The 12139-nt window shown below is 47.3% G+C and overlaps 1 protein-coding gene across 46 annotated transcripts in view; it reads right to left on the bottom strand.

Moving 5' to 3' along the window:
* Positions 1–9912, bottom strand: part of PTPRA (protein tyrosine phosphatase receptor type A) — a 165582-nt gene extending 155670 nt beyond the window's left edge. For 45 of the 46 annotated variants that reach the window (XM_065522879.2, XM_015457844.4, XM_074004915.1 and 42 more), the window contains exon 1: positions 9644–9912. The gene's annotated coding sequence lies outside the window, so the exon portion shown is untranslated. The remainder of the gene's footprint in view (positions 1–9643) is intronic. The other variant, XM_065522871.2, reaches the window with a different exon arrangement.
* Between the last annotated feature and the right edge of the window lie 2227 nt (positions 9913–12139).

Below are 12139 nucleotides of genomic sequence, written 5' to 3' on the forward strand. Positions count from 1 at the left end.
GACGCAACTACTCAGGAGGCTGAGGCAGGAGAATGGTGTGAACCGGGAGGTGGAGTTTTCAGTGAGCCGAGATTGAGCCACTGCACTCCGGCTTCGGTGACAGAGCGACACTCTGTCTCAAAAAAAAAATAAAAGGAAAAAAAAAAAATCTAGACCTGGCACGGTTGGCACAGTGGCTCATGCCTGTAATCCCAGCATTTTGGGAGGTCTTTTGGCAAGTGGATCACTTGAGCCAGGAGTTCAAGGCCAGCCTGGGCAATACAGTGAGACCTCACCTCTCCTAAAAATAAAAAATAAAAAAATACGTATGGTGGTGCATGCCTGTGCTCCCAGCTACTTGGAAGGCTGAGGTAGGATGATCACTTGAGACTGGGAGGTCAAGGCTGCAGTGAACCATGATGGTGCCACTGTACTCCAGCCTGGGTGACAGAACAAAACCGTCTCAAAAAAAAAAAAAAAAAAAGAAAAGAAAAAAAGAAAGAAAAGAGAATCTAGCAATACTGAGACAAGCTAGAAGCTTCTGTACTTTCACAACCATATACTAAACCTCCCACACTACAAAATTTGTCCTAATATTGTTTGTTCACATATTCAGCAATGTTTTCTATACATCTTCCAATGGTATTTTGATTTCCTGACAAAATTATTTTCCTTGTAGTACATCAGTCTGCTTTTTGTTTAAGTGGGCCTTTTGGGGTGGGGCAAGAAGAATCTGCCAAGGGTATGTGGTTTTTTGTCTTTTTTTTTTTCCCCCGAAACAGTCTCGCTGTCTCCCAGGCTAGAGTGCAGTGACGCAATCTCAGCTCACTGCAACCTCCGCCTCCTGGGTTCAAGCGATTCTCCTGCCTCAGCCTCCCGAGTAGCTGGGACTACAGGCGCGCGCACCCACCATGCCCGGCTAATTTCTATATTTTTGGTAGAGACAGGGTTTTGCCATGTTGGCCAGGCTGGTCTCAAACTCCTGACCTCAGGTGATCCGTCCACCTCGGCCTCCCAAAGTGCTGGGATTCCAAGCATTGAGCCACTGTACCCAGCCCCATTTTGTCTTGTATAAGAACAATAAACTTAAAAATTGGTCACGCATGGTGGTTCACACGTGTAGTCCCAGAGCTTTGGAAGGCCAAGATGGGAAGATTGCTTGAGCCCAGGGGTTCAATGCTGCAGTGAGCTATCATTGTGCCACTGTACTCCAGCCTGGGCAACAGAGACCCCGTTTCTTAAAAACAAGAAATCCTCAAAATATAAATTTTGATCATTGAAGTTAGCAAAATTTTGTAAAGCATCTGATGGAATATCCTTTATCTTTAAGCATCACTGCAAAAAAAAAAAAAAAAAAAAAGTAGAGGTTCTCTTTATGTTGCCAAGTCTTGGTTTTCAGATGTCTTCATACTGGTGACAGCTCCTCATATGTTATTATTTAATATCTCAAAGTTTTACATACTTTTTTTTTTTTTTTGGAGACGAAGTCTCACTCGCCCAGGCTTGAGTGCAGTGGCAAGATCTCGGCTCACTGCAAACTCCACCTACTGGGCTCAGATGATTCTCCTGCCTCAGCCTCCAGAGTAGCTGAGGTTACAGGCATGCACTACCACACCCAGCTAATGTTTGCATTTTTTTTTTTTTTTTTTTTTTTTCCAGACGGAGTCTCGCTCTGTAGCCCGGGCTGGAGTGCAGTGGCCGGATCTCAGCTCACTGCAAGCTCCGCCTCCCAGGTTTACGCCATTCTCCTGCCTCAGCCTCCCGAGTAGCTGGGACTACAGGCGCCCGCCACCTCGCCCGGCTAGTTTTTTGTATTTTTTAGTAGAGACCGGGTTTCACGGTGTTCGCCAGGATGGTCTCGATCTCCTGACCTCGTGATCCACCCGTCTCGGCCTCCCAAAGTGCTGGGATTACAGGCTTGAGCCACCGCGCCCGGCCAATGTTTGCATTTTTAGTAGAGATGGAGTTTCACCATGTTGGCCAGGTTGGTCTTGAACTCCTGACTTCAGGTGATCCACCTGCCTCAGTCTCCCAAAGTGTTGGGATTACAGGCATGAGCCACTGTGCTTGGCCCACCCACTCACCCTTTTTTTTTTTTTTTTTTTTTTTGAGACAAAGTCTCACTCTGTCTCCAGGCTGGAATGCAGTGGCACAATCCCAGCTTACTGCAACCCCAGCTCACTGCAACCTCCACCTCCCAGGTTCAAGCGATTCTCCCGCCTCAGCCTCCCGGGTAGCTGAGATTATTCAGAGAGGCACATGCCACCACACCAGGCTAATTCTTATATTTTTAGTAGAGATGGGGTTTCACTATGTTGGCCAGGATGGTCTCGATCTCTTGACCTTGTGATCCACCCGCCTTGGCCTCCCAAAGTGCTGGGATTACAGGTGTGAGCCACTGCACCCGGCCCTCCTTTTTTTTTAAAAAAACAGTCTCCCTCTGTCCCCCAGGTTGGAGTACAGTGGTACAATCACGGCTCACTGCAGCCTTGAACTCCTGGGTTCAAGCTATCTGCTGCCTCAGCCTCCTAAGTAACTCGGACTACAGGCACGTGACACCACACGGCTAATTTTTTATTTTTAGTAGAGATGGGGTCTCGCTTTGCTGCCCAGGTTTGTCTTGAGCTCCTAGCCTCCTGCGCCTCAGGCTCCCAAAACAGCGGGATTATGGATGTGAGCCACTGTGCAGCTGGGTTCTATATACGATTAAAAGGAATCTTAAAGCAAGATTCTTATTAATGATAGAGTCCATGTTTCTCATAAATTTCCTGATACTTTCCAATTTAGTAAGAGCTGACTTATTTGAATAGCTCACCAAGAATTCATCACAGGAGTTGGACTAGTGTCAGCTCTGACATCTTGTTTGCTTGTGCTTATATTAGTATTTTCTTCAATCACTGGTTTCTTTGCATGTCCATTTTGTAAAGGCTAGTTCAATGAAAAGTGGTTAATATAAACTATTAACAACATGTTGCAATACATGGAGAACAAATGTATAAATATGTCTCTTCTCACTGCAGGATTCAATCTCTTCCTTCAGGACACCCAAAGTTCTAGAGTTAACACATTAACTGTTTGACCTATAGACCCAAAAGATACCAGTGACAATTCCTAAATTAAACATTTTATCTTATCTTTTAGATAAAAACAACAGAAAGTTCTAAATTTTCTTCCAGTTCCCCTAGATCATCTTATCTACCTCACTTTGAAAATTACTGCTCTGGACTACAGCCACAGTGAACTTTTTAACAACTACGAATCAGATCAGTTCACTCTTCTGCTTAAAAATCCTTCAAAGATTTAGCTCTGCCTTCAGGATAAAGTCCAAAATCCTTGCATGCCATACAGGACCCTCAACTCTGCCCCCTGACATTCTCTTGTCTCAACCCTGTCTTTAGTCTCTAGTTCTCAACCCTGGCTACACATTAGAATCACCTGGGGAGTTAAAATACATATACAGGTATGTATCACTTAACAATGGGGATACATTCTGAGGATGAGTCTTGATGTGATTTCATAATTCTGCAAACATCATAAAGGTTACTTACACAAAATGAGATGGTACAGCTTGCTACATATCTAGGCTATATTGTATAACCTACTGCCCCTAGGCTACAAACCTGTACAGCATGTTACTGTACTGAATACTGTAAGTAACACAGTATCTGTGTATTTAAATATCTAAAAACAGAAAAGGTATAGTAAATTACGGATTATAATCTTATGGGACCACTGTTGTATATGCAGTCTCTCCTTGATAGAAACATTGTTACACCGTGCATGACTGTATACACATTCTCAGGCCCCACTTGAGACCAATTAAATCAAAATGCCTGCGGGTGGGACATTTGCAACCCTGATTTTTCTAAGTTCCCCAGGTGAATCTAAAGCGCAGCCTAGGGAGAGAATTACTCTGTCACTGCAAGCCACCTGCCCCTTCCTGTTCACCATGGTCAGCCAGTTTTAGGTGCTCACCAAGCTCTCAATTAGGCCTTGCTATGTCAAGTGTGATCCACCCACCAGCAGCATCTGCCTCACCCAGGAGCTGGTTAGTAACACAGAATCCCAAGTCCCACCCCAGACCTGCTGATTCAGGACTTGGCATTTTAACAAGACTCCCAGATGGTTCATGAGCACATTCAATTTAGCGAAGCACTGCCCTGAGCTACCAAATCCCTTCTCAGCTCAGGGCCTTTACAAATGTTTAACTGCAAATGTTGTTTAGCTGCTGAACTTCTCTGGCACTCCCAAAACACCCTATTCTTCCCCTTTCATCACATCTATAATTACCATAGGTGATTAATGTCTGTCTACTACACTAACCCAAAAGTGTCATGAGGACAAACATCACATCCATGTTACTCTGGGGTGTCCCCAGCTTCCAGCACAATGCCTGGTATTTTCAACCGAACGGCATCTAGTCTTATATTTTATATTGCTAAGATCCTATTCTAAACTTCCACAATATTTCAGTCTCATCAACCAAATCTTTCTTCAACCACGAGTTGGCTTTAGTTACATAAATCTTGGAGATAATCTATATCACAGCACCGTACTTCTTTCAAAAAATCTAAATTAGCTACTGGTCTCTTCTTCCAAAGCAATGTAAATTAAACCTAATTCAAGGTATCATTACATTTCTTTGTAATAGCACTAGATGGGCTGTCAAGAAATGGCCCCATAAATTGCTGATAGTGTTGGAAACCAGTTCAACCTTTCCAGATTGCAATTAGGCACTGAAACTGTATCCTCTGACTTGGTGAGCCCAGGCTGGGAGTAAGAGTACAAGAAAATAATTCAAAAGAAGTATTTGAATAAGAGGTATAAAAGTACCATTTATAATAGTAAAAAGGTAGAAAAAATAAAAAGAATAAAAAGGATTGCACCAACTACAGCTGTTGGCTGAGAATGGTGGCTCACACCTATAATTCCAGCACTTTGGGAGGCCAAGGTGGGTGGATCACTTGAGTCCAGGAGTTCAAGACCAGCCTGGGCAACATGAGAATGTCTCTACAAAAAATTAAAAAATCAGCTGGTTGTGGTGGCACAGACCTGTGCAGTCCCAGCTATTTGGGTGGCTGAGATGGGAAGATCATTTAGCCCAGGAGATCAAGGTTGCAGTGAGCTGTGATCATGCCACTGCACTCCAGCCTGGGTGGCAGAGTGAGACCTTGTCTCAAAAACAAACAAATTAAAAAAACTACAGTTGTCAATGAATGGAATACTATACTGTGATTTTTTTTTTTTTTTTTGAGATGGAGTCTCACTCTGTCACCAGGCTGGAATGCAGTGGCAAGATCTTGGCTCACTGCAACCTCTGTCTCTTGGGTTCAAGTGATCCTCATGCCTTAGCCTCCCAAGTAGCTGGGATTACAGGCACGTGCCACCACACCCAGCTAATTTTTGTATTTTCAGTAGAGATAGGGTTTCACCATGTTGGCCAAGATGGTCTTGATTTCTTGACCTCGTGATCCGCCCTCCTTGGCCTCCCAAAGTGCTGGGATTTACAGGCGTGAGCCACCGTACCCAGTCTGATTTTAAATGAACAAATACTTAAATGAGTAAATATAAAATATTTTATGCTATTCAAGAATTCAAAAATCATAAAATCATATTCTGTATGTACTGACTGCTACTATAAAAACTATGTCTTGTACACTGACACAAATGGATGTGAATTTAGAGTAAAATAAATATAGTTTTACATTTAATGGATTCTCTTTTCTATAGAGAATACATTAAAATAAATTTTAATGTTGGGCTATTTTTGGGCTTGCTGTTCAGTTTTATTAAGTTAGTGTTATATTATTGCTATTTTTGTTGTACTCAGACTCACTAAAAAACCATTTCTTCACCGGGCACGTTGGCTCACGCCTATAATCCCAGCATTTTGGGAGGCCAAGGCAGGCAGATCACCTGAGGTCAGGAGTTCAAGACCAGCCTCACCAACATGGAGAAAACTCGTCTTTACTAAAAATACAAAATTATCCAGGCGTGGTGGCACATGCCTATAATCCCAGCTACTCAGGAGGCTCAGGAGAAACGCTTGAACCCGGGAGGCAGAGGTTGCGTGAGCCAAGACAGCGACATTGCACTCCAGCCTGGCCAACAAGAGCAAAACTCCATCTCAAAAAACAAACAAACAAAAAACATTTCTTCAGCTTTGGCATTTGGAAACATTTATTAGTTATTGCACTGGAAAGTAAAATGACAAGATTCTATATTTGGCCAGTTTCCCTCTCATAACTCAAACTTCACCTGCATCTCATTTTTTTCCATGTGAAAACGGAGAAAAACAATGCAATAATGTTTACAAGCTGACACTGAGCACCTCCAATGAAAGGTGCTGGCAAATACAAACATCCGGGGTGCAAAAATACAAAGCAAAAAACCCACCACCAACCACACTGATCATCTTGCACAAGTTACTTTTATCCTTCTGAGCCTCAACATCTCCCTCTGTAGATTCGAATAAACTGGCTAGAATCGCATAGGGTAGGGGGAGGATTTGTGGAGGAAAAGTAAGCATATAATAGCTGAAAAAGCATCATAGTTGATCCTCCTGAACTCTCTGAAGATCATCTACCCAGCCACACATTTTGGGGGAGAGGATACAACAGGCTGTTGGTATAATAGCCTGAAAACAGGTGACAGTTTGGCTCTATGTCTGCAAATCAAAAATGCAGACATATCCCTTGACCCAGTAATTCCACTTCTAAAAGCATATTGTTCAGATAACTTTGCAAATGAGCACGTAACACAGTATGTACAAGGACATTCATTGTATTGCTGTAATATAAGAACCTGGAAACAAATATTTAACCCAAAGATGTTACAGTACAGCCATACAATTAAACAAGTAAAAGAATGTCAACAGAAAGAACAAATAACTCTCTTTATATATTGATAATAGAATGATTTCCTAAATATGTTAAGTAAAAAAAACCCAGTAAGGTGTGAGTGGTACGTCCCATGGTGGGAGGAGTATGGACAAGCAGGCACACATTTATAAAGGAACAGTGTCTACGGAAGGCCATATAAACTGAAAACTTCAGCCATCTCTGGGGAGGAGGTTAGGGAGACAGGAGACTTGGGGCCAGGGTAGGAGGGACATTCTTCTCTATATACTCTTTTGTATTGCTAGAACTTTTGAATTTTTCTCTCATCTGCATTAATTATATTTTCCCAAAATGGAGCAGGATTCTCTCTACACCTTCCTCTGGATCTAAGAGGCTGTGATTCTACCTCTGTCAGACCTGACCAGTGCCTCCTATATTGCAGGAACATCTGCATTTGGTCCTATAATGCCCCCAAATGATCTTTCCAAAACTCTTTCAGCCCAAGTCCCTGGCCTCCTTTAAATCCTCTAGTAGCTCTCCAGCTACCTGATCCAGCTATGATTAACCTCTTCCCTCCTCCCCAAGGACAGTGGATTCCTTCCACCACCAAGTCTGCTTGTGCTGCTCCCTCTTGCCTATGTGTGCAGTCCACCATGGAAAAACTCCTATGCATCTTTCATGATCTGAAGAATCCCCTGTCCCAGGAAAGCTTTCCCAAATCACCCAGGCAGGGGATGCTCCCTGCACAGCCTGGCAGAGGCTCTGGAAATACATTGCCAAAATTCAAATCTTGACTATTCCCTCATTTGCCCACTGTTTGGCCTCAGTTTCCAACCCTGTAGAGTAGGAATAAGCCCTTTTATGACTTGAAAAGACTGAGGGAATTCATGGAAAACATTTATTACATAGCTTGTCACAAGGCAAATAAAATATAGCTATTATTATTACAATCTTATAGCACCTGTGATGTATTTATATCCACCTGTCCTACATTAGACTCTGAGCTCCTCAAAGGTAAGGACTGACTTCTTCACTATTGTATCCCAAGCAATTCATCTGACAAAATGAAGGCACATGAACGTACTTAAGCCAGAGGATTGGTTTTTCTGGTTCTGTATTTCACCCAGATGTTAAGTGGCTAAACAGAGAACAGCCCCCCGGATCCCACCATGCCTTACAATGCACGTTATCAGCCAGGCCGCTTTGAGCAGGTAGAGGTGAAAAGAGACTGAACGGCTTTTAGTCTTTCAGACACATTTTGGAGGCCAGTGGGATATGGGACCTACCAGTTCCCACCCGCTGACTGCTTATAAGGCCTGGGTGGGATGGACATGCAGAAGTGTGGAAGCAGAAATACTAAAAGTCCTGGGCATGTACTCGAAGCAGGCCTTTAAAACACGAAAAAATCTCTTGGGAAGTGGATACCGGGAAATAAACAGAGCTTGGGCATAAGAGACTGGAAAGAATCTACAAGACAACTTGGAGGAAGAATTCTCCCAGCATGGGAGACAGAAAGGTGGGCAAGACACAGCTCCTGCCCACAAGAAGCTTCTCAAATGAGAAGAACTTTAAAAGAAAAAGTGGAGCTTGGCAGGTAAAGGTGGGGAAGAAAGAGGATCACATAAAACAAAAACATCCCAACATGTGATGGAGCAGTCAAGCAGCTCTGAATAATAGCCAGCAAGGGGGATGAGGGGAAGGAGAATTGAAGGATTAGATTAATCTAAAAGGAGTAAACTGAGGCAAGATTGTCAAGGGCTTTGTATGACCTGATAAGGCATTTTAGGCTTCATTCATCCCATGGGAAAAAGAAAAGCGAGGGAGTTTTTAAGTAAACAAGTGACAGCATCAGATCTGTGTTTCTGAAAGGAGTGGCCAGGCAGGAAGATGTTCGCCCTTTCCTAGTCAGTCCTCCTCTCGCCCACCATCTTCTGTTTCTCCGGCTGCCTGCACAGCTAGCAGGTGGCAAACGAAGCCGTCTCCGGGGTGATGTGACTGGTTCTAGAGCCGGAATCCCTCTCCTGGGCAAAAGCTTCTGATGGTGTTCACCCTGCAGAGGGTGGATCTGCACATCTTCCTTTCCTGTCTTACAAATATCATCAGAGATCTCAAAAATAAAAACAAAACCCTCAAGACAGAACTCAGCTCTATTTTTTTTTTTTTTTAATCTTCAGGAGATATAATCAGGAACTAATTTTTTCAAATTTTTTTTTTTATTTACCGAAAGTAAAAATGGAGGGGACCTGCGTTCTCAATTGGCCTATTCTGAATTCTGGGCAGCTCTCAGCCCTTATTTCCCTTCTTAAATAGCCTCAACAGTTGGGAGAGGGCGGCAAGGAGAGGGGCCTGGGAGACGGGCCGGGGGACCGAGGGAGGTGGACTTGAAGGGAAAGAAAAGTTGGTCACTGCAAAAGCAAATTTTCTCATGCCAGGAGTTTTCCTCTTTCCTCCCATTAAATGGACTTGAGCAAATTCTGTTCTCGCCATTCTAAGTTTCTTCTCTGAGAATGAACTCTGGCAGTGCCCTGGCCTGGTCCCAGGAGGACGCACGCAAAGTTCCTGGGCAGTCGCGAGGGGTCGGTGCCCGGGCCGGCATGTTTCCGGGGATCCCCTCCCCACGACGGACCCGCAAGGATGCACAATCAAATTGCAGGCGCCCGCAGGCTTCCACCCGGAAAAGAGGGCTGAGGGCTGAAGGCTGAGGGCTGAGGGCTCCGGGTTCCGGGCTCCGGGCTCCTGGCTCGGGCCCGGGACCCCTCCCACCGCCCCCGGGAGCCGCCCCCCCTTCCGAAGCCCACCCGGGCGCAGCGGCCGCGAACACTCACAGAGTCTGGCGTTGGGCGGGACCGCTGGGGACGAGGAGAGCGGCTCCGCCTCGGCTCCGCGGCGGCGTTTCGGGCCGCCACTCGCCCTCAGGGCCGCCGCCCGGCCCGCGGCTCCGAGCCCCGCGGCGGCGGCGGCGGCCTCGCCTCCATGGCGAGGGGAAGCGGCTGAGGGGAGACTGGGCGGGCGGCGGTGATGGCGGCAGCGGCCGGGGTCCCAGCGCGATCGCGCGCGCGCGCGTCTCTGTCAGCGCCGCACTCGCCGCAGCCTCGCTCCGGACCTGGCCTTGGCTGTAAGACGCGTGTTCATTGGCTGTTCAGAGACAGGCGCTGGTTGGCCGACAGCGAACGGGCGTCTCCCGCCCGCGCGGGCCCCGCCCTTGTGCACCGCTGGAAGCTCACTGGCTGGGGCCCCGAACCCGGTTCCACGGTCTCCAGATAGCTCGGGAGGGGTTCGCCCCGGGGCCGCCCAATCCTTCGGGAAGCTGGACCCCGGAAGGACTGGCCGCGGGTGCACCAGTGCCTTCCGCCACTCTACAGTCACAGGCCCCAGGACTTGGGCCTTCTTCCCAGTTTACAGATGAGGAAACCGAGGCCAGGGACAAACTACACCAATGTCTAGCCACCAGGGCGGCATGGAACTCGAGAGCCATCTTCCTAATCCTCTCCAAACGTGATACTGTGGGTCTTTTTTTCCCTCCCCTAATTGCTGCAGGTTGAACGACGGGTCTCACTGGGGAGGGAGAGGAACCTGTCAAGTCCCTAGAACGGGTCTGGCTCCGTGGGTGTCATCTTACATCAAGTCAGCCCACGCCGTCCCCACCCGAGCTCCAGGGTAATCTCCGCGGCTTTCCAGATGCGCATGCTAGGGCCCTGATCGCCACCGAGCTGAGTAGAAGCACAACACGTGGTGGTCTGCGATGGGGGTGCCTTTTGCGATAGGCCTGACGGGGCAGGGGAAGCGCAAAACTCAGAGAAGAGCCAGAGTGCGCCCTCCCCAGGCCGGGGTTGGGGCGCGTACCCCTTTCCCGGCGCTGCCGGCACCGCGTCTGGCGCGTGGCACCCCCGAAGCAATCGCTCAGTGCATCCAGTGGCAGCAGGTTCCTACGCGGATCCCCGCGGCTGCTGCAGGACTTGAGCGTCTGCGGCTGAAAGCCGATTACGCAGTCGTGATAGGTGGTAGCAAATGCGACATTTCGCCGGATTTCCCAAGTAGGGGCCCCTGGGCGCGCAGGGCGAGCGGCTGGGCGTCTGCAGGCAATAGACAGATTTGCACAGCAGCGCGCAAACCGAGCTTGCGGGTAGGGGACGCTTCATCCCCGACCCAGGGTCTGCGGTTCCCGGGGTAGGTGGCAGTGAGTCTCTCCTCCAGACCGGGCAGCCCCTGAGGCCCCCTCACGCAACCCAGGCCGGTTTAGGACTCTGTGCCCCACTCCTCCGTATTGTGGAATAATTTAGTCCATGCTAACCAGAGCCATGGCCTGGGAATATGGGTGGGGCGGGCCTCAGGCTATCCCCTCCCCAGCAGGGAAGTCTCTCCTTGAGTGGGAGTTGTGACACTCTCTCTCCCTCTCAGCAGGACCAGCCTAGAGGTGTGGGTGAAATGGCCGAACCCAAGACAACTCTGACCAAGAGACACTCCAGCCCAAAGGCCCAGAGTCCACACGCCTAGTCTCCTAACAGTCAGACCCCAGTGAGGGTGGATCCTTTCCTACACCCAGCATTCACATTTCTCAGGAAGTCCAAACTCAATCTATACCCCGACACCGAATGGAAAAGTGAAAAGCTGGAAGTCAAAGTGTGAAAACCCCTAACAAGTAATGACTGCAAGCGCAGGAGGTACCCCAGTAGCTAGGATGGCAGCCCTATGCTCTAGAACCAAATTCCACCGGCTTACTTTTGTCTTATATCTAATTTACACTATTATTTCTTAATATGTTTCTTTTGTTGATTAGTTTTTTACTTGTAGTTTATTTGTGTTACCCTAGAAGGGGTTGACATGCTACTTATATTTTCAATATAATTGAAATAGTGATTGCAGTAAGTGTTCATTTTTGAGACTATCTGAAGGACCCCATTTGGATATAACCACACTTGGGAAAATTGTTGTCGGGCTTGGTAGTCAGAGAGCCCAAGTCTCCAGCCCCACCATGTGCTGGGTGACCTGAGCCTCCCTCTGCAACTCTTCCTGGAACTTCCCAGGGCTGTATTGAGAATTAGGCATGTTCAGCTTGGCAAGTAACCCATTCTCAGGAAATGAAAGTCCTTTCTCCCCATGAGACAGCTGCACTATGGTCAAAGCATTTGTGGTGTGTGCACAGGGGTGACAGAATTAGACCCTGGAGACCCTCTGGGAAGGAGGGTTCAGCTCAGCAACCACACAGATGCTGTTTCCATTGGAAGAAGAGAGAGCCCCCTCCTCAACTGCCTGCCTGTAGAGACCTGCCCAGCCCTCCATCCTACTTGGCTCCCAGAGTGTCCTGAGCGCCCTCACCCATC

This window comes from Macaca fascicularis, chromosome 10 (genome assembly GCF_037993035.2).
Source record: "Macaca fascicularis isolate 582-1 chromosome 10, T2T-MFA8v1.1".
In the NCBI taxonomy this organism is placed as follows: Eukaryota; Metazoa; Chordata; class Mammalia; order Primates; family Cercopithecidae; genus Macaca; species Macaca fascicularis.